This window comes from Phoca vitulina, unplaced genomic scaffold (genome assembly GCF_004348235.1).
Source record: "Phoca vitulina isolate PV1807 unplaced genomic scaffold, GSC_HSeal_1.0 scaffold67, whole genome shotgun sequence".
Taxonomy (NCBI): Eukaryota; Metazoa; Chordata; class Mammalia; order Carnivora; family Phocidae; genus Phoca; species Phoca vitulina.
This window is the reverse complement of record NW_022589770.1, coordinates 11,427,235-11,449,090: the sequence shown is the minus strand read 5'-3', so window position 1 is coordinate 11,449,090 and position 21,856 is coordinate 11,427,235. Positions and strand designations below refer to the sequence as shown.

General features: G+C 36.4%; 1 protein-coding gene across 49 annotated transcripts in view; it reads right to left on the bottom strand.

The window, feature by feature from the left end:
- The window catches only part of PTPRD (protein tyrosine phosphatase receptor type D), a 2,332,398-nt gene that overhangs the window by 740,725 nt on the left and 1,569,817 nt on the right, over nt 1-21,856 (bottom strand). The window contains exon 10 of one of the 49 annotated variants that reach the window (XM_032392358.1): nt 14,966-15,000. The exons of the other annotated variants lie outside the window; for them this stretch is intronic. The gene's annotated coding sequence lies outside the window, so the exon portion shown is untranslated. The remainder of the gene's footprint in view (nt 1-14,965; nt 15,001-21,856) is intronic. 49 annotated transcript variants of the gene reach the window in all.

The following is a 21,856-nucleotide window of genomic DNA, read 5'->3' as shown; positions in this document are numbered from 1 at the left end:
GACTCATAATTATCAAAAGTACAGCATGTAATAAGTAGATGAATGATAAGTAATCTAATATTCACTGATTGATATTCAGCAGCTACTATATTACTCTTATCCTGCATGGGTATGTGAAATGTATTCATAAGAAAATGTGATTTAGAAACTAAGTATAATAGCTATTTTCTTCACTTATAACTTATATGAAAAAAGCTATGATTTGGAAATATTAGAGATACGATATTTAGAACAAATTCAAAGTACAGGGAAAAAGACAACGGATCTGAAAGAAATATGAACTTAATAAACATCCACTGAGTTTGCATTGTGTGCAATGTGCTTTAAATATAAAGATGGTTAATACTTAAGAATTTAGAGACACAAATTAAAAATTATGATGATCTCCAACCATATCAATTATTTCATCAAATATAAATGTTCTAAACACACAATTAAAATACAAAAATTTTCAGATTGGATTAAAATGCTATTGAAAAGAAACCCACTGTAAATAAAAGGACATAGCTAGTTACAAGTAAAAGTATAAGAAAAGGTATAATCTGTAAGTACCAACAAAAAGAAAGTTGAAGTGGGCTATTTTGGTATCAGACAAAGTAGGCTTCAGAACAGGGATGAAGAGAGACATTCCACAGTGAAAAGTGGGTCAAATCACCAGGAAGACATAACAATCTTACATGTGTAAGCACCTAACACCAGAGCTTCAAAATACGTGTAGCAAAAACTAATAGAACTGAAAGGAGATCAAATAAGTAAATCTGCAATCTTAACTGAAAACTTTGATGTTCTTTGCTTAACAACTGATAGAAAAATGAGGTAGAAAATCAGTAAGTATGTAGGAGGTCTGAGTAACACTATTAACTAACTTGACTTAATTGGTATAAATAAAACAATCCATCCAACAAGCACAGAACACCTATTATTTTTAATTGCATAAAGAATATTCACCATAATAGACTATATCCTGGGCCATAAAATAAACCTGAAAAATGTAAAATAAAAGAAATTACATAAATAATGTTTTCTTTCTGTAACTTATTAAAGTAGAAATCAGGAGGAGGAGCAAGATGGGGGAGGATTAGGAGTCCTAAATTTCGTCTGGTCGCAGGAGTTCAGCTGGATAGGGATCAAACCATTCTGAACACCTACAAATTCAACAGGAAATCAAAGAAATAGCAGCAACTCTCTGAACAGAAAAGCGACCACTTTCTGGAAGGTAGAATGTGCAGAGAAATGAATCCGAGGCAATATTTGGGAAGATAGACCTCGAGGGGAGGGAACCTCCATCAGCCTGCTACAGGCAAGTGATAGAGCAGCAGAGCACAAAATAGAAACTTTTAGAATTCAGCTCCGCTGAGGGACGTCACTCCAGTGGCCAAGCAGGGGGTGGGACCCTCGCTGGACAGTGTGGTCTCAGGACTGTTGGGGTAACAGGAAAACCAGGGTGCCTGAGTACAGCAGAGCTCCCAGGTATCGGAGTGGGGAAGCTGGCTACAGAGATAGAGCCAAGGAGTGGGCTCTCAGCTTGGGGTTGCCACAAACCCTGATCCACGGCATAGTCGGGCCACTGCGCTTACAGCAGGGACCCAACAAGGGGCAGGTCTGGGGAGACTCCCCTTCCTCTCTGGGAGAAGCGGTGCAGGAGCGCACCACAGGAATCTGTTGGTTTTGGAGACTCCAAACAGGGTCTTGTGTCAGAGAGAGAAATGCTCGGTCACAGGCTGGGTGAGCACGGAGTGCTGCCGGAGACCGGGGAGACGGGAGTGACCGACTGCTTTTCTCTGAGGGCACACTGAAGAGTGGGGTCCCAAGTTCTTGGCCTCTCTGGGATGGAGATTGGGAGGCCACCATTTTCACTCTCGTCCTCCAAAGCTGTACTGAAAGCTTACAGGGAACAAAAGCTCTGGAGAGCAAACCCCAGCAGATTGCCTAGCCCGGACCTGGCAAGGGTGGGGTAAATCCACCTCCAGCAAAGACATTTGAGAACCACTGCAACAGGCTCCTCCCCCGGAAGATCAACAAGAACAGCCAAGTAAGACCGAGTTTATCAATCACTGAGAACGGCAGAACTCCAGCACTAGGGGAATACTGCACATAGAATCCATGGCTTTTTTCCCATGATTCTTTAGTCTTTCAAAGTTAATTTTTTAAATTTTCTTTTTCTTTGAATTTTTCGTTTTCCCTTTTTCAACGAACATCTTATCAATCCCTTCTTTAAAAAATCTTTTTTATTTTACATTTTCAGAGTCATATTCTATCCCTTCATAGTAGTTAACCTTAATTTTGGTATATATATAAGTTGTTCTCTCTTTAAAATTTTGGGATACAGTTTCTTCTAACAGACAAAAATATACCCTAAATCTCTAGTGTATGGCTTTGTTCTAGTCTCCTGCCTGATCACATTCTCTCCCCCCCCTTTTTTTTTAATCCTCTTCTTTCTCTTTTCAACCAACATCTTATCTTATCAATTCCTTTTACAAAATCTTTTATAATTTTCATCTTTACAGTCATATTCCATCCCTTCATCGTATTTACCCTTATTTTTGTACATATATAAGCTTTTCTTTCTTTAAAATTTTAGGAGGCACTTTCTTCTAACAGATGAAAATATGCCCAAAATCTAGTGTGTGGCACAGATCTATGCACCAGCCTGATCATATTTGATCATATTCTGTTTCTTCCTTTTTTGTTTGTTTGTTTATTTTTTATCTTTTTCTTTTTTCTTTCTTTCCCTTTCTTTTCCCCCAGTTTCAGGTCTCTACTGATTTGTTTAGTGTATATTTTTCTGGGGTCATTGTTACCCTGTTAACATTTTGTTCTCTCATTCATCTATTCCCTCTGGACAAAATGACAAGATGGAAAAAATCACCTCAAAAGAAAAGAACAAATGGCAGTACTGACTGCCAGGGACCTAATCAATATGGACATTATTATGATATTGGAAATAGAGTTCAGAATGATGATTTAAAAGATAATAGCTGGGCTTGAAAAAAGCATGGAAGATATTAGAGAAACCCTTTCTGGGAAAGGAAAGAACTAAAATTTAACCAACTTGAAATCAAAAAGGCTATTAATGAGGTACAATAAAAAATGGAGGCTCTCACTGCTAGGATAAATGAGGCAGAAGAAAGATTAGTGATATAGAAGACCAAATGATGGAAAATAAAGAAGCTGAGAAAAAGAGAGATAAACAACTACTGGATCACGAGGGCAGAATTCGAGAGAGAAATGATACCATAAGATGAAACAACATTAGAATAATTGGGTTCCCAGATGAAGAAGAAAGAGAGAGAGGGGCAGAAGGTATATTGGAGCAAATTATAGCAGAGAACTTCCCTAATTTGGGGAAGGAAACAGGCATCAAAATCCAGGAGGCACAGAGAACCCCCCTCAATATCAATAAAAATAGGTCAACACCCCGACACCTAATAGTAAATCTTACGAGTCTCAGAGACAAAGAGAAAATCCTGAAAGCAGCTCAGGAGAAGAGATCTGTAACCTACAATGGTAGAAACATTAGATTGGCAACAGACCTATCCATAGAGACCTGGCAGGCCAGAAAGGACTGGCAGGATATATTCAGAGCACTAAATGAGAAAAATATGCAGCCAAGAATACTATATCCAGTTAGGCTGTCATTGAAAATAGAAGGAGAGATAAAAAGCTCTCAGGACAAACAAAAACTAAAGGAATTTGCATACATGAAACCAGCCCTACAAGAAATATTAAAAGGGGTCCTCTAAGCAAAGAGAGAGCCTAAAAGTAACATAGACCAGAACACAACACAGACAATATACAGTAGCAATAACCTTACAGGCAATACAATGGCACTAAATTCCTATCTTTCAATAGTTACCCTGAATGTAAATGGGCTAAATGCCCCAATCGAAAGACACAGGGTATCAGATTGTATTAAAAAACAAGACCCATCGATATGCTGTTTGCAAGAGACTCATTTTAGACCCAAAGACAACTCCAGATTGAAAGTGAGGGGGTGGAAAACCATTTACCATGCTAATGGACACCAAAAGAAAGCTGGGGTGGCAATCCTTATATCAGTCAAATTTGATTTTAAACCAAAGACTATAATAAGAGATTAGGAAGGACACTATATCATACTTAAAGGTTCTATCCAACAAGAAGATCTAACAATTGTAAATATCTATGCCCCTAACATGGGAGCAGCCAATTATATAAGCCAATTAATAACAAAAGCAAAGAAACACATCGACAACAATACAGTAATAGTAGGGGACTTTAACAACCCCCTCACTGAAATGGACAGATCGTCTAAGCAAATGATCAGCAAGGAAATAAAGACTTTAAATGACACACTGGACAAAATGGACTTCACAGACATATTCAGAACATTCCATCCCAAAGCAACAGAATACACATTCTTCTTGAGTGCCCATGGAACATTCTCCAGAATAGATCACATCCTAGGTCACAAATCAGGTCTCAACTGGTACCAAAAGATTGGGATCTTGCATATTTTCAGACCACAATGCTTTGAAACTAGAACTCAATCACAAGAGGAAAGTTGGAAAGAACTCAAATACATGGAGGCTAAAGAGAATCCTACTAAAGAATGAATGGGTCAACCAGGAAATTAAAGAAGAATTAAAAAAATTCATGGAAACCAATGAAAATGAAAACGCAACTGTTCAAAATCTTTGGGATGCAGCAAAGGCAGTCCTAGAGGAAAGTATATAACAATACAAGCCTTTCTCAAGAAACAAGAAACGTCCCAAATACACAACCTAACCCTACACCTAAAGGAGCTGGAGAAAGAATAGTAAATAAAGCCTAAACCCAGCAGGAGGAAGAGAAATAATAAAGATCAGAGCAGAAATCAATGAAATAGAAACCAAAAGAATAGTAGAACAGATCAACCTAACTAGGAGCTGGTTCTTTGAAAGAATTAACAAGATTGATAAACCCCTGGCCAGACTTATCAAAAAGAAAAGAGACAGGACCCAAATAAATAAAATCATGAATGAAAGAGGAGAGATCACCACCAACACCAAAGAAATACAAACAATTATAAGAACATACTATGAGCAACTACATGCCAGCAAATTAGATAATCTGGAAGAAATGGATGCGTTCCTAGAGATGTATCAACTGCGAAAACTGAACCAGGAAGAAATAGAAAACCTGAACAGACCTATAACCACTAAGGAAATTGAAGCAGTCATCAAAAATCTCCCAAAAAACAAAAGCCCAGAGCCAGATGGCTTCCCAGGGGAATTCTACCAAACATTTCAAGACGAATTAATACCTATTCTTCTGAAAATGTTCCAAAAAATAGAAATGGAAGGAAAACTTCCAAACTCGTTTTATGAGGCCACTATTACCTTGGTCCCCAAACCAGACAAAGACCCCATCAAAAAGGAGAATTACAGACCAATATCCTTGATGAACATGGATGCAAAATTCTCACCAAAATACTAGCCAATAGGATCCAACAGTACATTAAAAGGATTATTCACCACGACCAAGTGGGATTTATCCCTGGGCTGCAAGGTTGGTTCAATATCCGCAAATCAATCAATGTGATACAATACATTAATAAAAAAAAGAACAAGAACCATGCGATCCTCTCAATAGATGCAGAAAAAGCATTTGACAAAATACAGCATCCTTTCTTGATCAAAACTCTTCAGAGGATAGGGATAGAGGGTACATACCTCAATATCATAAAAGTCATCTGTGAAAAACCCACAGCGAATATCATTCTCAATGGGGAAAGACTGAGAGCTTTTCCCCTAAGGTCAGGAAAATGGCAGGGATGTCCACTATCACCACTGTTATTCAACATAGTATTAGAAGTCCTAGCCACAGCAATCAGACAACAAAAAGAAATCAAAGGCATCCAAACCGGCACAAAAGAAGTCAAACTCTCACTGTTTGCAGATGATACGATACTTTAAGTGGAAAACCCAAAAGACTCCACCCCAAAACTGCTAGAACTCATACAGGAAATCAGTAAAGTGGCGGGATACAAAATCAGTGCACAGAAATCAGCAGCATTCCTATACACCAACAAGAAGACAGAAGAAAGAGAAATTATGGAGTCAATCCCATTTATAATTGCACCCGAAATCATAAGATACCTAGGAATAAATCTCACCAAAGAAGCAAAGGATCTGTACTCAGAAAACTATAAAATACTCATGAAAGAAATTGAGGAAGACACAAAGAAATGGAAAAACGTTCTATTCACATGGATTGAAAGAACAAATACTGTGAAGATGTCAGTGCTACCTAGAGCAATCTACACATTAAAAGCAATCCCTATCAAAATACCATCCACTGTTTTCAAAGAAATGGAACAAATAATCCTCAAATTTGTATGGAACCAGGAAAGACCCCGAATGGCCAGAGGAATGTTAAAAAAGAAAAGCAAAGCTGGTAGCATAACAATTCCGGACTTCAAACTGTATTACAAAGCTGTCATTATCAAGACAGTATGGTACTGGCACAGAAACAGACACATAGATCAATGGAACAGAATAGAGAGCCCAGAAATGGACCCTCAACTCTATGGTCAACTCATCTTTGACAAGGCAGGAAAGAATGTCCAATGGAAAAAAGATCGTCTCTTCAACCAATGGTGTTGGGAAAATTGGACAGCCACATGCAGAAGAATGAAACTGGACCATTTCCTTACACCACACACAAAAATAGACTCAAAATGGATGAAAGACCTAAATGTGAGACAGGAGTCCATCAAAATCCTAAAGGAGAACACAGGCAGCAACAACTTCGACCTCAGCCACAGCAACTTCTTCCTAGAAATATCACCAAAGGCAAGGGAAGCAAGGGCAAAAATGAACTATTGGGACTTCATCAAGATAAAAAGCTTTGCACAGCAAAGGAAACAGTCAACAAAACCAAAAGACAACTGAGAGTGGGAGAAGATATTTGCAAATTACATATCAGATAAAGGGTTAGTATCCAAAATCTATAAAGAACTCATCAAACTCAACACCCAAAGAACAAAGAATCCAGTCAAGAAATGGGCAGAAGACATGAACAGACATTTTTCCAAAGAAGACATCCAAATGGCCAACAGACACATGAAAAAGTGTTCAATATCGCTCGGCATCAGGGAAATCCAAATCAAAACCTTAATGAGATACCACCTCACACCAGTCAGAATGGCTAAAATTAACAAGTCAGGAAATGACAGATGTTGGCGGGGATGTGGAGAAAGGGGAACCCTCCTACACTGTTGGTGGGGATGCAAGCTGGTGCAGCCACTCTGGAAAACAGTATGGAGGTTCCTCAAAAAGTTGAAAATAGAGCTACCATATGATCCAGCAATTGCACTACTGGGTATTTACCCCAAAGATACAAAAGTAGGGACCCGAAAGGCTACGTGCACCCCGATGTTTATAGCAGCAATGTCCACAATAGCCAAACTATGGAAAGAGCCAAGATGTCCATCGACAGATGAATGGATAAAGAAGAAGTGGTATATATATACAATGGAATATTATGCAGCCATCAAAAGGAATGAGATCTTGCTATTTGCAACGACGTGGATGGAACTGGAGAGTATTATGCTGAGCGAAATAAGTCAAACAGAGAAAGACATGTATCATATGACCTCACTGATATGAGGAATTCTTAATCTCAGGAAACAAACTGAGGGTTGCTGGAGTGGGGGTTGGGGTGGGACAGATGGGGTGACTGGGTGATAGACACTGGGGAGGGTATGTACTCTGGTAAGTGCTCTGAATTTTGCAAGACTGTTGAATCTCAGATCTGTACCTCTGAAACAAATAATGTAATATATGTTAAGAAAAAAAAAAAAAGAATGTAGCAGGAGGGGAAGAATGAAGGGGGGGAAATCGGAGGGGTAGACGAACCATGAGAGTCGATGGACTCTGAAAAATGAACTGAGGGTTCTAGAGGGGAGGGGGGTGGGGGGATGGGTTAGCCTGGTGATGGGTATTGAGGAGGGCACGTTCTGCATGGAGCACTGGGTGTTATGCACAAACAATGAATCATGGAACACTACATCTAAAACTAATGATGTAATGTATGGGGATTAACATAACAATAAAAACATTAAAAAAAAAAAACTTATCAAACTCAACACCCAAAGAACAAGTAATCCAGTTAAGAAATGGGCAGAAGACATGAGCAGACATTTTTCCAAAGAAGACATCCAAATGGCCAACAGACACATGAAAAAGTGCTCAACATCACTCGACAGCAGGGAAATCTAAATCAAAACCTCAATGAGATACCACCTCACAGCAGTCAGAATGGCTAAAATTAAAAGTCAGGAAACGACAGATGTTGGCCAGGATGCGGAGAAGGGGAAATCCTCCTACAGTGTTGGTGGAAATGCAAGCTGGTGCAGCCACTCTGGAAAACAGTATGGAGGTTCCTCAAAAAGGTGAAAATAGAGCTACTGTATGACCCAGCAATTGTACTACTGGGTATTTACCCCAAAGATATAAATGTAGTGATCCGAAGGGGTACGTGTGCCCCAATGTTTATAGCAGCAATGTCCACAATAACCAAACTATGGAAAGAGCCAAGATGTCCACCAACAGATGAATGGATAAAGAAGAAGTGGTATATATATACAATGGAATATTATGCAGCCATCAAAAAAAATGAAATCTTGCCATTTGCAATGACATAGGTGGATCTGGAGGGCATTTATGCTAAGTGAAATAAGTCAACCAGAGAAAGACATGTATCATATGATCTCACTGATATGAGGAATTCTTAATCTCAGGAAACAAACTGAGGGTTGCTGGAGTGGTGGAGTGTGGGAGGGATGGGGTGGCTGAATGATAGACATTGGGGAGGTTATGTGCAATATGAGTGCTGTGAATTGTGTAAGACTGATGAATCACAGACCTGTACCTCTGAAACAAATAATGCAATCTATGTTAAGAAAAAAAAAAGAAGATAGCAGGAGGGGAAGAATGAAGGGGGGTAAATCGGAGGGGGAGACGAGCTATGAGAGATGATGGACTCTAAAAAACAAACTGTAGGTTCTAGAGGGGAGGGCGGTGGGAGGATGGGTTAGCCTGGTGATGGGTATTAAAGAGGGCACGTTCTGCATGGAGCCCTGGGTGTTACCCACAAACAGTGAATCATGAAACACTACATCAAAACCTAATGATGTAATGTATGGTAATTAACATAACAATAAAACATTAAAAAATAGAAGATGGTAGGAAGGGATAAATGAAGGCATGGAAATTGGAGAGGGGGATGAACCATGAGAGACTATGTACTCTGAGAAACAAACTGGGGGTTCTAGAAGGGAGGGGGTGGGGGGATGGGTTAGCCTGGTGATGGGTATTAAAGAGGGCACGTTCTGCATGGAGCCCTGGGTGTTATACGCAAACAATGAATCATGGAACACTACATCAAAAACTAATGACGTAATGTATGGTGATTAACATAACATAATAAAATAAAATTTAAGAAAAGTGGGAAGGGAGACAGAGCAGGTTTGTTAAATAAAAAAACAGTAGAAATCACTTTCTGAAAAATCCAAAAATTTCCCAGTATTTATAATTAAATAACACATTTACAAAGAAGCCATTGATAAACAAGAAGTCACAAGGGAAATTAGAAGCATTTTGAACTGAATGAAAATGAAAAAAACAACATATCAAAATTTGTTGGATGTAGTTATAAAAGTATGTAATGGGAAATTTATAGCATTGAATGATTATATTAGAAATGAAGAAAGTCTCGTGTCAATACCTAAGCTTAGCTTACATCTTAAGAAACTAGAAAGAGAAGAACAAGCAAAAGGAAGGAAATAATAAAGATAAGAGCAGAAATAATTTGGAAAGTAGAAAACAACAGAGAATGCAATGAAACCAAAAGACACTTATAAAACAGATCAATAAAGTTGATAAACCTCTATCCAGACTGATCAAAGGAAGAGGTGGGAAAGCACAAAATCAAGAATTAAAATGAGGACACGATCTCCAATCCTATATACATTAAAAGAATAATAACGGGAATATTAAACTCAACTTAATGACCATAAATTCAACAGCTTAGATAAAATGGACTAGTTCTTTTTAGGACACAAAGTATCAAGGCTCACTCAGGAGAAACAAATGGCCTGAATAATCCTATGCCAGTTAAAGAAATTAAATGAGAATTTAAAACCTTCCAACAAAGAAAACTCCAGGTCTAGATGTCTTCCTCAGTAAATTCAATCACTTAACAAGAGAACAATTCCACACAAATTCTTCCAAAATATAGGAGAATAGGGAATACTTGCCAACTCACTTTATGAGGCTAGCATTATGCTAATACTAAAATCAGACAAAGATATCACAGGAAAAGAAAATTATAAACCGATATCTCTCATGATCATAGATGTAAACATTCTCAAAAAAAAAAAAAAATAATAGCAAATCAAATCCGGCAATGTATTGATGTGAAAACAAATCCTAACCAAATGGGCATTTTCTGAGGAATGCAAGAATGGTTCAAGATTTGAAAATAACCCAGAAATTGATATCAATGTTCATTCATAGTATAAAAACACCTGCAGCAAACTAGGCATAGAAAGTAATATCTTTGCTAATAGATGGAATTTACAAAAAGCCTATAGCTAACTTCACACTTAATGTTCAAAGACTGAAGGCCTTCTTCCTCTAATTAGAAACAAGGTAAGGATGTCTGTTCTTACCACTTCTATTTAAGTCTTATTTTGTGTAATAACAAAATTTAAAAAAGAGGCCCCCAGATAGAAAGGAAGAAATAAACTGGTCTTTATTCACAGACAGCATGACTGTCTACATAGAAAATCTGAAGAAATCTATATTTAAAAAAAAGCTAGTTGAATAAGAGTTGAATAAGTTTATGGCTGTAAAATACAAGGTTGACATACAAAACTGAGAGGTATTTCTATTTTTAAGATGTTGATTCTCCCCAAACTTACCTATAAAATCAACACACTTTGTAATATAATAAAAAATATATATCTGGTCATAGGCAAGGCCCAAGGAGGTCTCCTGTGTCTCTTTGTGGTTAAGAACACTGCTAGTACAGACAATCAGAAGATTCCGAGATCCTTCTCCATGTGACCTCCTGCAGGGGAAAGTCTTTAGAACTCCCAAGAGACAATTATAGACATTTCTGAACTATGGAATGTGACATAATGGTTAAAATAAAAGTTTCGACAATTATTTTCAAACACTAGTTTCTATACTGATTAGAAATTCTTGTGTGCCATGAGTCTTTCTGCAAGTCTGTCACATTGGATGTCAACTTTTTTTTTTAAGGTGGGTATTAGTATATATATATTAATATGATTATTAGTATAAAGAATTGTGCCACCATCACAATTTTATTTTAAATCATTTCCATCACCCCCAAAAAGACACCTTATGCTCATTTGCAGTTGCTCCCCGTTCCCATCATACCCGCCTCTTGTCCTAGGCAACCACTATGGTACTTCCTTTATCTATTGCATATAAACGTAACCATACACTGTAGGGTCCTTGATGTTTACCTTTTTTTCACCTACCCTGATGTTTTTGAGGATGTTAGCTTGTAGAAAACTACATAACATATAAATTATACTTGTCAGATGAAGATATAATGATTTCTGTTTATTTTTTTAAAAGATTTTTATTTATTTATTTGAGAGAGAGAGAGAGAGAGAACACAGCAGAGAGGAGGGGCAGAGGGAGAGGGAGCAGAGCTCTGTCCCTGAACAGGGATCCCGATGTGGGGCTCGATCCCAGGACCCTAGGACCATGACCTGAGCCGAAGGCAGATGCTTAACTGACTGAGCCACCTGGGCTGAGTTTGTTTAGTACAAAAGATTACTCCCAAAGGCTTCAGTCTAATTTCCTCCAAGACAATACATAAATTTTATCTAAGTTGAAAAAACAATTATGAATCAATGTGATATGCTATAAAATAGGGGAGGTATATAAAATGCCATCAAATCTTTGTGAATGGGGCCATAATTGGCATGTTACCAATGAACTCCTAAATATCAAATATATAGTTATCCCCTATAGTTTCTCTGTTGCATCACACATTACTGAAAATATTATTAATCAATTACAATTAATTCACCAGAATTTGAAAATTGGGTGTTTTCCCATCAAAATATAGATTTTTCTCTTCTCTTGAAATATCAGAATATAAGGCAACACTTGGTTTGCACATATACAGGGCAAAAATTAGCTGGGTATGAGCAGTAGCTGATCCTTATACATAAAAGATATGTTCTCTGGGATTTGCAGAAAACAGGTGTTATATTTTCTTGATTCCTGCCATGGTGGCTAAGTACTTGGGAAAAAAATGATTTATTCTAAAAGCAAATGCTGTATCAGCACTGTAATTAGGAGATTCAGATTGGATCCTGCAGCAAAAGTTAAGGGGTACTGAACTTGATAATCCTGAATTAACCTGGAAAGGATTTAAAATACCCACAGGTTAGTAACCACCATGGTTCCTAATGGAAGCAAGTGGAAATCCTCTCTGATGGAAATTATTGGGAAATGATTCTTTGTGTTTCTGTGTATCTTGTGAGTAGCAGCCCTGATTGTATTACAAACTATCTTTTCAAGTGTGTTTATATACTGAAAAGCTTTGGATCTATCTTTGGAAGATAGATATGGTACCTCCTTAACAAGTAAAGATAATGTTTGTATAGTATTCAACCCAATAAAGGCAATCTTTTCCTCTGGATCACAGGACAGGCATGCTTACTGACCACCATGAAAGAGTCAGGTTCCCTAAGGTCAAGGTTTCTCTCACATAACACACTACTTGTGCAGGTATCACCAGACCCTCTTCACATGTCCCTGTGGGAATTTGGATTTGGGAAATCTGCATAAGAAAATGGCTACTGCTACTACTGTGAGTAATAAAGTCTTTTGTCTCTGACCCAAGAGTGTTGTATCTTCTGCCAGCATCTATGAAATTGTGGCAGGCTCCATTAATAGCTTGAATGTAGAGTAAAATGTCAGACCCTTCACAGTTCTCGCTTTTAAAAGAAACATTTGGCTGTAACTATTAACATTCAAATGTATATGCAATTGGGTCAGGACATTTTATTTCTAAGTATCTAATTTAAAACCATATTCTCTCAAAGGCATAAAGGCACACTAGGATATTTATTGTAACAATGTTTAAACCTAAATACACACATAGGATAACTATTCTGGCTAAATTATATGACATCTATCATTTATATGGAATGACTATTTAATGTCCTATAATATAATCATGTAACTATAATGGCTAAATTATAGGATATCCATTGTTTATATGAAATGAGGTCAAGCTATACATACAGGAAAAATTTTCTGGACATTTATTTGAGAAAAGAAAGCAAATTCAAGAAATGCAAACTTCTGGTATAAAACCATGTTTATAAAAACATCCACAATATTCTGTGTGTGTGTATATATTTATAATTATATGCAATATACATACAATATAATTATATATTATATATATACATGTATATATAAGTTTTGAGAGTTGCCTACTAAACTCTTAATATTATAACTAGAGAGAGAACTACAATTAGGACGTGACTCTCCAGTGGTCAAGGGGTTTAATTTATCAGAAATGATTAAATGATTTAATCATTTTTAACAGATATCAATATATTTACATAAAGCAAAGAAAATGTGTTTATGTAGATGTTATGCAATTATTAAAAAATTAACAAATACTCATTATCCATTTATCTCCCAAAGGCACTCATCAAGGTGATTTTTTTGTCTGCACATTGCATTTCTTTCTTTTCCTCCAAATCGTGATGTCCTCTCTTGTTTACTGTTCCTGATTTCTGTTCTTTTGTCCCATAAATATATTTATTATTATCAGTGTCATTGTAATTTATCTTAGTTATTATTTACATTTATTATTATAATTCTGTATACTTGTAATAACATCAGCAAAGTTACTAATGATAAAATAATTATCCTAACAACTATGTTTATGATAGCCCAATGATTTATAACCTCTTTGCAAGTATGTGGATCTTACATATCATGAAAGAAAATATAAATTGATAATTTTTTGGAAATAAATTTAGACATTTTGTAGAGTTAATAATTTGAACATCTTACAAGCCACCAATTCTACTCCTACTGAGACTTTTAAACATGTTCTCCTGGAGAAATATACAAATATGTTTATGGTGGTATTGTCCATGTTATTAAAAAGCTGGAAACAGCTGAGATGTGGATAGACAAAATAATGGATACAAATCTTCATAGTAGAGAGGAGTTATGTAATAGTGAAAAAGAACAAACTGTGGTTTCATAAAAAGGTGTGGGTAATTCTCAGAATCACAATATTGAGAGGAAAAAGAAAGTGAGAGATAATACTGGGTATGATGATATTTTAATGAAAAGAAGTTGCGTATGTGTTTGTGTGTGTAAACATGTGATAAAACTTCGTAAAAGCCAAAACAATGATAAAAACAAAGCAGGTCATGCACATATTTGTTGGGGGCAGGTGATAGAAGAGGTAAGGAGTAACACCCAAATAAATGCAATCATATTGGTGATATTTTAGCTCTTCACTTTGGTGCTGGTTCATGATTAATAATTTTCTTATTTGCCTCATAATTTACAAATATATACAGCAGGAGTATGTATATAGTCTTTCATATGTTTCAAAATGTTACACACCCATGTAAAAATACCTTGCATATCACCAATCATCTTTATGTTGAATAAATGTCTGTGGATAGTACGTGTTTTTGTTTTTGTAAGGAGATACCTTAACTTCTGCCCTGTTAGGCCTTGTGTTTATGGAGGTAAATAACATAATCTTTTTCTGTGTTAAAGGCCATGTGACCACATGCAAAGCAACATGACAATGTCTTCTTGAGTAACTATTAAGCGGGAGATAGGTATTTGCTTAAAAGATGCATTTCCACAATTGTGAATTATGGTTTAAGAATAAAAATATTTCATACCAGGAAACAGCATAGGTGCTACTGGAAGCTTCATGCTGTGTAATAGAAGAGAGGATTATTTTTTTATGGCCCATGGTTTCTATGAATAGAATTAACCAGACACCAATTATCACCTCATTGAAAGGATAAGTCACTGTGACTTCTACAGCTGAGATCAAACTCATTTCTTTTGCAATGCGAATTAATTAGAGTCAGAGAGAGCTATACTGAAGGGTTAGGATGCACTGCAAATTTGAAAAAGTCTATATTTTAAGCAACTCAGGGTAAAATGTGTTCTAATTAGCGCATAATGTTAATAAGCAATGATCTTATTTATACACAAGTACTTTAAAGAAATACTTTTAAAAGAAAACATTAAACAAGCCATAAAAAGTATTCTTTTTGTTATGACTGTAATTGAAGAAAGACAAAAATTCAGCAGGTGTATTATTTATTTTTAACTGGCAAGCAGGCTCTACAGAAAGGGTTATCTTTACTTGAAAGTGTATTCCTCGGTGGTGAATAAAGAGAGATGGTTGGCTTCTTATCATAGCTCAAAAACATATCAGATAAATATGCCCACCAGCCTATTTGGACACAGCAGTAGATATTACCATCTGCTCCCAAATATGCCTGCAACCCTGTAGCTCTTCCATTTTGGCACCCGAATTTATGGGGAAGAGCATGATGTCCTAAGACATACTGATTTCTGAAGAGAGCCTTGCAAATGTATCCCTAGTGACACAGAGTTTTGTAAATAGCTGGGTTTACTTCAACCACCACTGTTTTTAGGGAGGGAATACCATTCTCACAACTCCTTTTTTTATGTTGGGATGGGATGACATGACCTAGAAAATTTAGTATCCTATTAGAATAAGCAGATAAACAGAACATTGCTCAGGAAGATGATCACCACATTTATTTGTTTGTACCAAATAAATGAAATGAGCAAAACAAAGGAAAATTTGACAGCAAAAATGGATACTATTAGCATCTTTACAGATAAGGTAAAAAAGTCCAGGGAAAATGGCAGCCACATTCTGAAGGGAATGTTTCTCTCCTGCATCCAGAGACCTGCATCCAGGTCCATTCTCTCTTTCATATTATGTTTTGTCAATTTTAGATATAAGAATCCGTAGCTAACTCACAGTGACATAATTTATAGTTCCTAATCTCATATTATATTTCCAATTTGGATTTCCAAGTTCTTATTTGCACTGTGTGTATAATCACCCACAGTAATTTCATTAAGAATTTACAATTCATTAATTTGATTTCACATACATATAGACTCCTTGATATGAATACAGGTTTATTTTGTTAATTTTTATTATACTTGGTTATCTAAAAAGAATAAAATAGGTAATGTTTAAAAATCATAGAGCATACAGGAAGTTAATATGGAATTTGAACCAATTGACCAATATAAAGAAGAGAGAGAGAAAGAGGGAGAGAAAGAGAGAGAGAGAGAAAGACAACAAGAGCTTCAACAAATAAACAATAATTATGTTCAGCAAATAAACAACTAGTATTGTAGTCATAATGAAGTATCTTTCAAAAAGACCTGAGCTTAAATTGATGTTAGTGAATTCAACTGCTGGGTGAAATTTGGGATAGTAGGTAGGTCCTTGTTTCTCTATTTCAAGAAGACAGATAGAACATTAATGACAGACAGATGATGTTCTTGAATGAGCAGAAGGATTTGCTGGCAGCTCTATAAAAATACACCTGTGCACATATGATTAGTATCCCCCCTCCCTTGAAATCAAGAATAAGGATGGAAGCGGATTCTTAAGATATTCTTGATGCATTAAAGAGGCAGCAGAGCAGGGTGTGATGATAAAACCAAAGTGTCTGCACAAGATTGTCATGACTGACATTTATAAATTAGGGAAACTAATACAAGAATTATTATCTTTTGTAGCACCTGATTAAAAAATTTCTGAAGCATTAAAACCATGCTATTATCCACAAACAACTTGAGAAGCTAAAGACATGATATGCATCTGTCACTTATGCATGTTACTCTACTCAGTTATGCCTAAACAACCATATGATTAACCCACATATACAGTAAGTGAGAACGTTTTTTACTTTAAATCTTTAATGTGGGAAGAAATTATTCCTTGACTGTACATATAGAAACTCCAGTTCCAATTATTTCAGAATTCTAGGATTACAAAATTTTTTAATATTTTTTTCTAAGGCTCCTATCCTGAGTAATTTGATATGAGCTAAATACTGACACTCCCTGGCATGACAAGGCTATGACTTGCATTGACTTGCATGGTATTTGAAAGACAAACAAACAAGCAAACAACAAAGCCCACAACCATTTGGGGGTTGATTTGATTTAATACTTATCATAACCATCTGCCAAGACAATATACTTATCCATGTCTCAAAGGCAAGCATATAGAACCTCCTTTTATATTGAAATATTTTCCTAGTCTTATACAAGATTATTGAAGATCACAGCTGGGGTTTTATTGCATATGTTTTACAAATATCTAGGGTAGAGCTGCTACTCTATTTTTAATAGCTTTTTATTTTTAAGAGAGTCTTGTGATAGAGTATTTCCTGTCACCCAGATAAAAAAGCAAGAAAGAGGAAGTCATGATGTGCTATTTTTTTAATTAAGTAAAATTGATATATAACATTATATAATATGACCACCAACAGGTAGTACCTGGTGGGGCAATGATCTAAGCAGAAGAAAATGGCCAATTTGAGCCACTGAACCAAAATCATGCTGCTGGAACTGTGGCTTCTTCCAATTCATTGAAAGATAACTGCCAGCAAAGGAGTATAGAGAGAGGTGGCCTTCAGCCATTTGGCATTCACCAGCATGTAGGCCAGATCTGCTCCAAGAGCCTAATCACCATCAATCAGCAAGATAACAACTCATCCTCTCATTGATTTGGAACTGAAAGATTTGCTTTCCCACCATGGTTACTTATTACATAAATAATTTAGCCTATGTGGAAAAACATTTTCTTAAATATACAGAGTACAGTAGTTTTACAATGTGATCATATATGGAAGTTACTTAGAAATGATTTGCTCCCATGGAACAAATTAGCATATTTAGTAAATTAATCTGGTGGAGACTTTTTCTCAATTTGGGGAACAGCATTTTGATAAAAAGTAAAAATGTCACAAATGAAATAGCTACAAAAACAAAATTTGTGATTTTCTAGACTTTTTATTTGGTGGGGTTAGATAATTTTCTAATCTCAGCTAGTCATTATTATTTTCAGTTAACCCTCAGACACAATTTGAGAGAAAGGGCTTAAGGGAAGTCTTTTTATCATTTAATTTCATTGAAGAAGAGTTTTTTTGTGCTTCACCATACTAACTTTATGGACAGCTCAATGATACTTTATAAATTGTTTCAAGCAAATGTCTTTTGAAAAAGATTTATCAGGGGCACCTGGGTGGATCAGTCATTAAGCGTCTGCCTTCGGCTCAGGTCATGATTCCAGGGTCCTGGGATCGAGCCCCGCATCAGGCTCCCTGCTCAGGGGGAAGCCTGCTTCTCCCTCTCCCACTCCCTCTGCTTGTGTTTCCTCTCTCACTGTGTCTCTCTCTGTCAAATAAATAAATAAAATCTTAAAAAAAAAGAAAAAAATTTATCAGACCCCTGCTTGAATTTGAATGAAAAAATATTGATAACTCATTTGGATTAAGAGAAAATGTGGAATAAATAAATAAATATGTGATGAATTTAAGTAAGTTAAATGAAAATGTATTATTTTAAAGAAGCTAATTGCTCACAATAGTTCTTGGTTTAAATTTCATAAAAATAATGTGAAAAAAAACTTTGATTATACTAAATCCCTTCTTTAAACTATCCTATTTCCATAAAAAAAGAAACAAAAAAACAAAGAAATGACAATATAATCCTTCTCCAAGTTTTGCAGGTACTGAAACTTTCCATTTGAAGATGAAGCAGCTCTCCTAAACACAAAGCCATCACTGCAAATTGGTTTTGATAGGACAAAAGGAACTTTGAACGTCAGATAAAACAAAACTTAGCAATTTTTTTTTAAGGGCTAAACAGTAAATATTCAGGCTTGCAGGTCATACAGTCTCTGTCATAAGCTCTCAACTCTGCTGTTGTGACATCAAGCCAACCAGACATTAACAAATGAATGAGCATGGCTGTGTTCCAATAAAACTGAATTTATGGGCAATGAAGTTTGAAATTCATATAGTTTTCATGTGCCATGAATATTATTCTTTAAAAAATTTCCCCCAAACATTAAAAAAATGTAAAAACCATTCTTTTTTTTATTTTACATTTCTTAATTTTATTATGTTATGTTAATCACCATACATTACATCATTACTTTTTGATGTAGTGTTCCATGATTCATTGTTTGTGTATAACACCCAGTGCTCCATGCAGAACGTGCCCTCTTCAATAGCCATCACCAGGCTAACCCATCCCCCCACCCCCGCCCCTTTAGAACCCTCAGTTTGTTTCTCAGAGTCCATAGTCTCTCATGGTTTGTCTCCCCCTCTGATTTCCCCCCTTCATTTTTCCCTTCCTACTATCTTCTTCTTCTTTTTTTTTTTAACATATAATGTATTATTTGTTTCAGAGGTACAGGTCTGTGATTCAACAGTCTTACACAATTCACAGCCCTCACCATAGAACATACCCTCCCCAGTGTCTATCACCCAGCCACCACATCCCTCCCACCCCCCACCACTCCAGCAACCCTCAGTTTGTTTCCTGAGATTAAGAATTCCTCATATCAGTGAGGTCATATGATACATGTCTTTCTGTGTTTGACTTATTTCACTCAGCATAATACCCTCCAGTTCCATCCACGTCACTGCAAATGGCAAGATTTCATTTCTTTTCATGGCTGCATAATATTCCATTGTATATAGATACCACATTTTCTTTATCCACTCATCTGTCGATGGACATCTTGGCTGTTTCCATAGTTTGGCTATTGTGGCCACTATAAAAACCACTCTTAGCTCACAGGCTCTACAAAAACAGGTGGTGAAGCACATTGGGCCAATGGACCATAGCCTACCAATCCCCGAGATAAATGAGGAAGTCTTGGTTTATATATATACTGCATTCCTACTCAGGTACGTGTTTTGTGATGGCTGTTTGATGGTAATTAGGTTTGCAAAACAGTTATTTCTAAAGATACTCTGGCCCACTGTCATTTTCATGGAATGTGACTACTGTCAGCCAAAACAAGTGCTGTAAGAACCATTTTGGGGAGTATCTTGTGAGGACCTTGTGAAATAGGAGCTTGAAGATACATTCTAATGGTGAATTGCATTGAACGGTTTGGTACTTGGGGTGTCTTTACTTACACTCTGCTTCATTGATATGAAACCATTCACTCAGTCATTTATTCACTTAGTCATTCCTTTGTTTATTCTGTCATTCCACATTAAAGGCCATGCCTTTCTTAAGCACTGAAGAAACAGGTAAATTAGACATGATTCCTGAGCTGCAAATACTTATAATAGCTATGGGACAAAAAAACTAATAGTGGACTCCCTGTGATATGTGTGAGATACCAGAAGAGAATCCCAGGACACCATGGAAGATGAAAGATGCCTTGGCAAGACGGAAAGTACAATGAAGACTTCAGAGAAACTAATCTGTTTAAGACATTTAAAGAAAAGAACACTCATTGCCTACAGCCTCAGATAATACACGTAATATTTATTCATACTAAAGTAATAATAGCTTACATATTCTATACTCACAGAATTTCAAGAATGATAGATTAGTGGTAACTCATTTGGATTCTCAGATTTAACCAATGAGGAAAAAGAGGCCCCGAGAGGAGAAGTGGGAAGTTCAAGGTCACCCAGCTCTTTAGAGGTGACCTTATTAAATTTCAAAGTTCTTCAGTAGTAATTCAATATTGTTTCCAACACACTAAACCTTCTTTGCCTCTTCCATAGCTTTTTACTGATTGTACATTGTTTATTCTCTCTTTTCTATGCAGATGCTCTAAGTCAACTTGCAGAGCTCTTATCTTTTCTTCAGCAATTCCTTAATGATTATAGTTAATAAAATTGAGAAGATGAAATTGGAAATAGTGCTCAAATGGTGTTACCTTTTTTTGAATTTTCTGCTGATCTGAAGTAAAAATACAATTACCTCAGCTCAAACTCAGCATATTGTGTTTTTCGTTCTAGGTTACTTCATAAATTGCAATTATCATCGTTTGTGGCTCTCACAAGATTATAGGTGACTGAGTACCTCATCAGCTAAGATCAGAATTTCCCATGGCACAAAACAAAACACTTGTATAATGATCTAGGAGAGTGGATTAAACCTACTAAATGAGAGAGCTACACATTGAAAATGTTCACAGGATTATCAGTTTAGCTTTTCAAATGCATTCAACTAAAGTGAAATTGATGTGGCTCTGCTTAAGTATCAGTACTATTTTAGAGTTTGACTTTTACATCTCTGACTTTCAGTATTTAAGGCTTTCACCATTTTCAGTGCTGAAGAACAGGATCTGCACTCTTGCCTCACCCCCCCACCCCAATGATGGATGCATAATCTCTCTCTCCACCCAGTGTTCTTTCTGGTACATGAAGGGTAGGGGAAACAGGGGGAGGCATGCAGGTTCCTAAGGCAGAGTTTCTGTAGATCTTCAGGGTCTAGAGTTTTTATGCTTTCCTCTAGGATACTGCCCTTCAGAAAAGGCTGGGATGCCCAGAAGAATTTCCAGGGATTGAACACAGCAACTGCAAAAACTCAGTTCTGTGTGAAATGTTACTCAACATCATGACTATTATTGCTTAGTGGGTCACTGATGTATTCCAGAGCTTCAAGCACATTATGTCACTTAATCTACACAAAATCTTATGAAACAGTTATTATTATCTTGATACTTCTCAAATCACATCTGT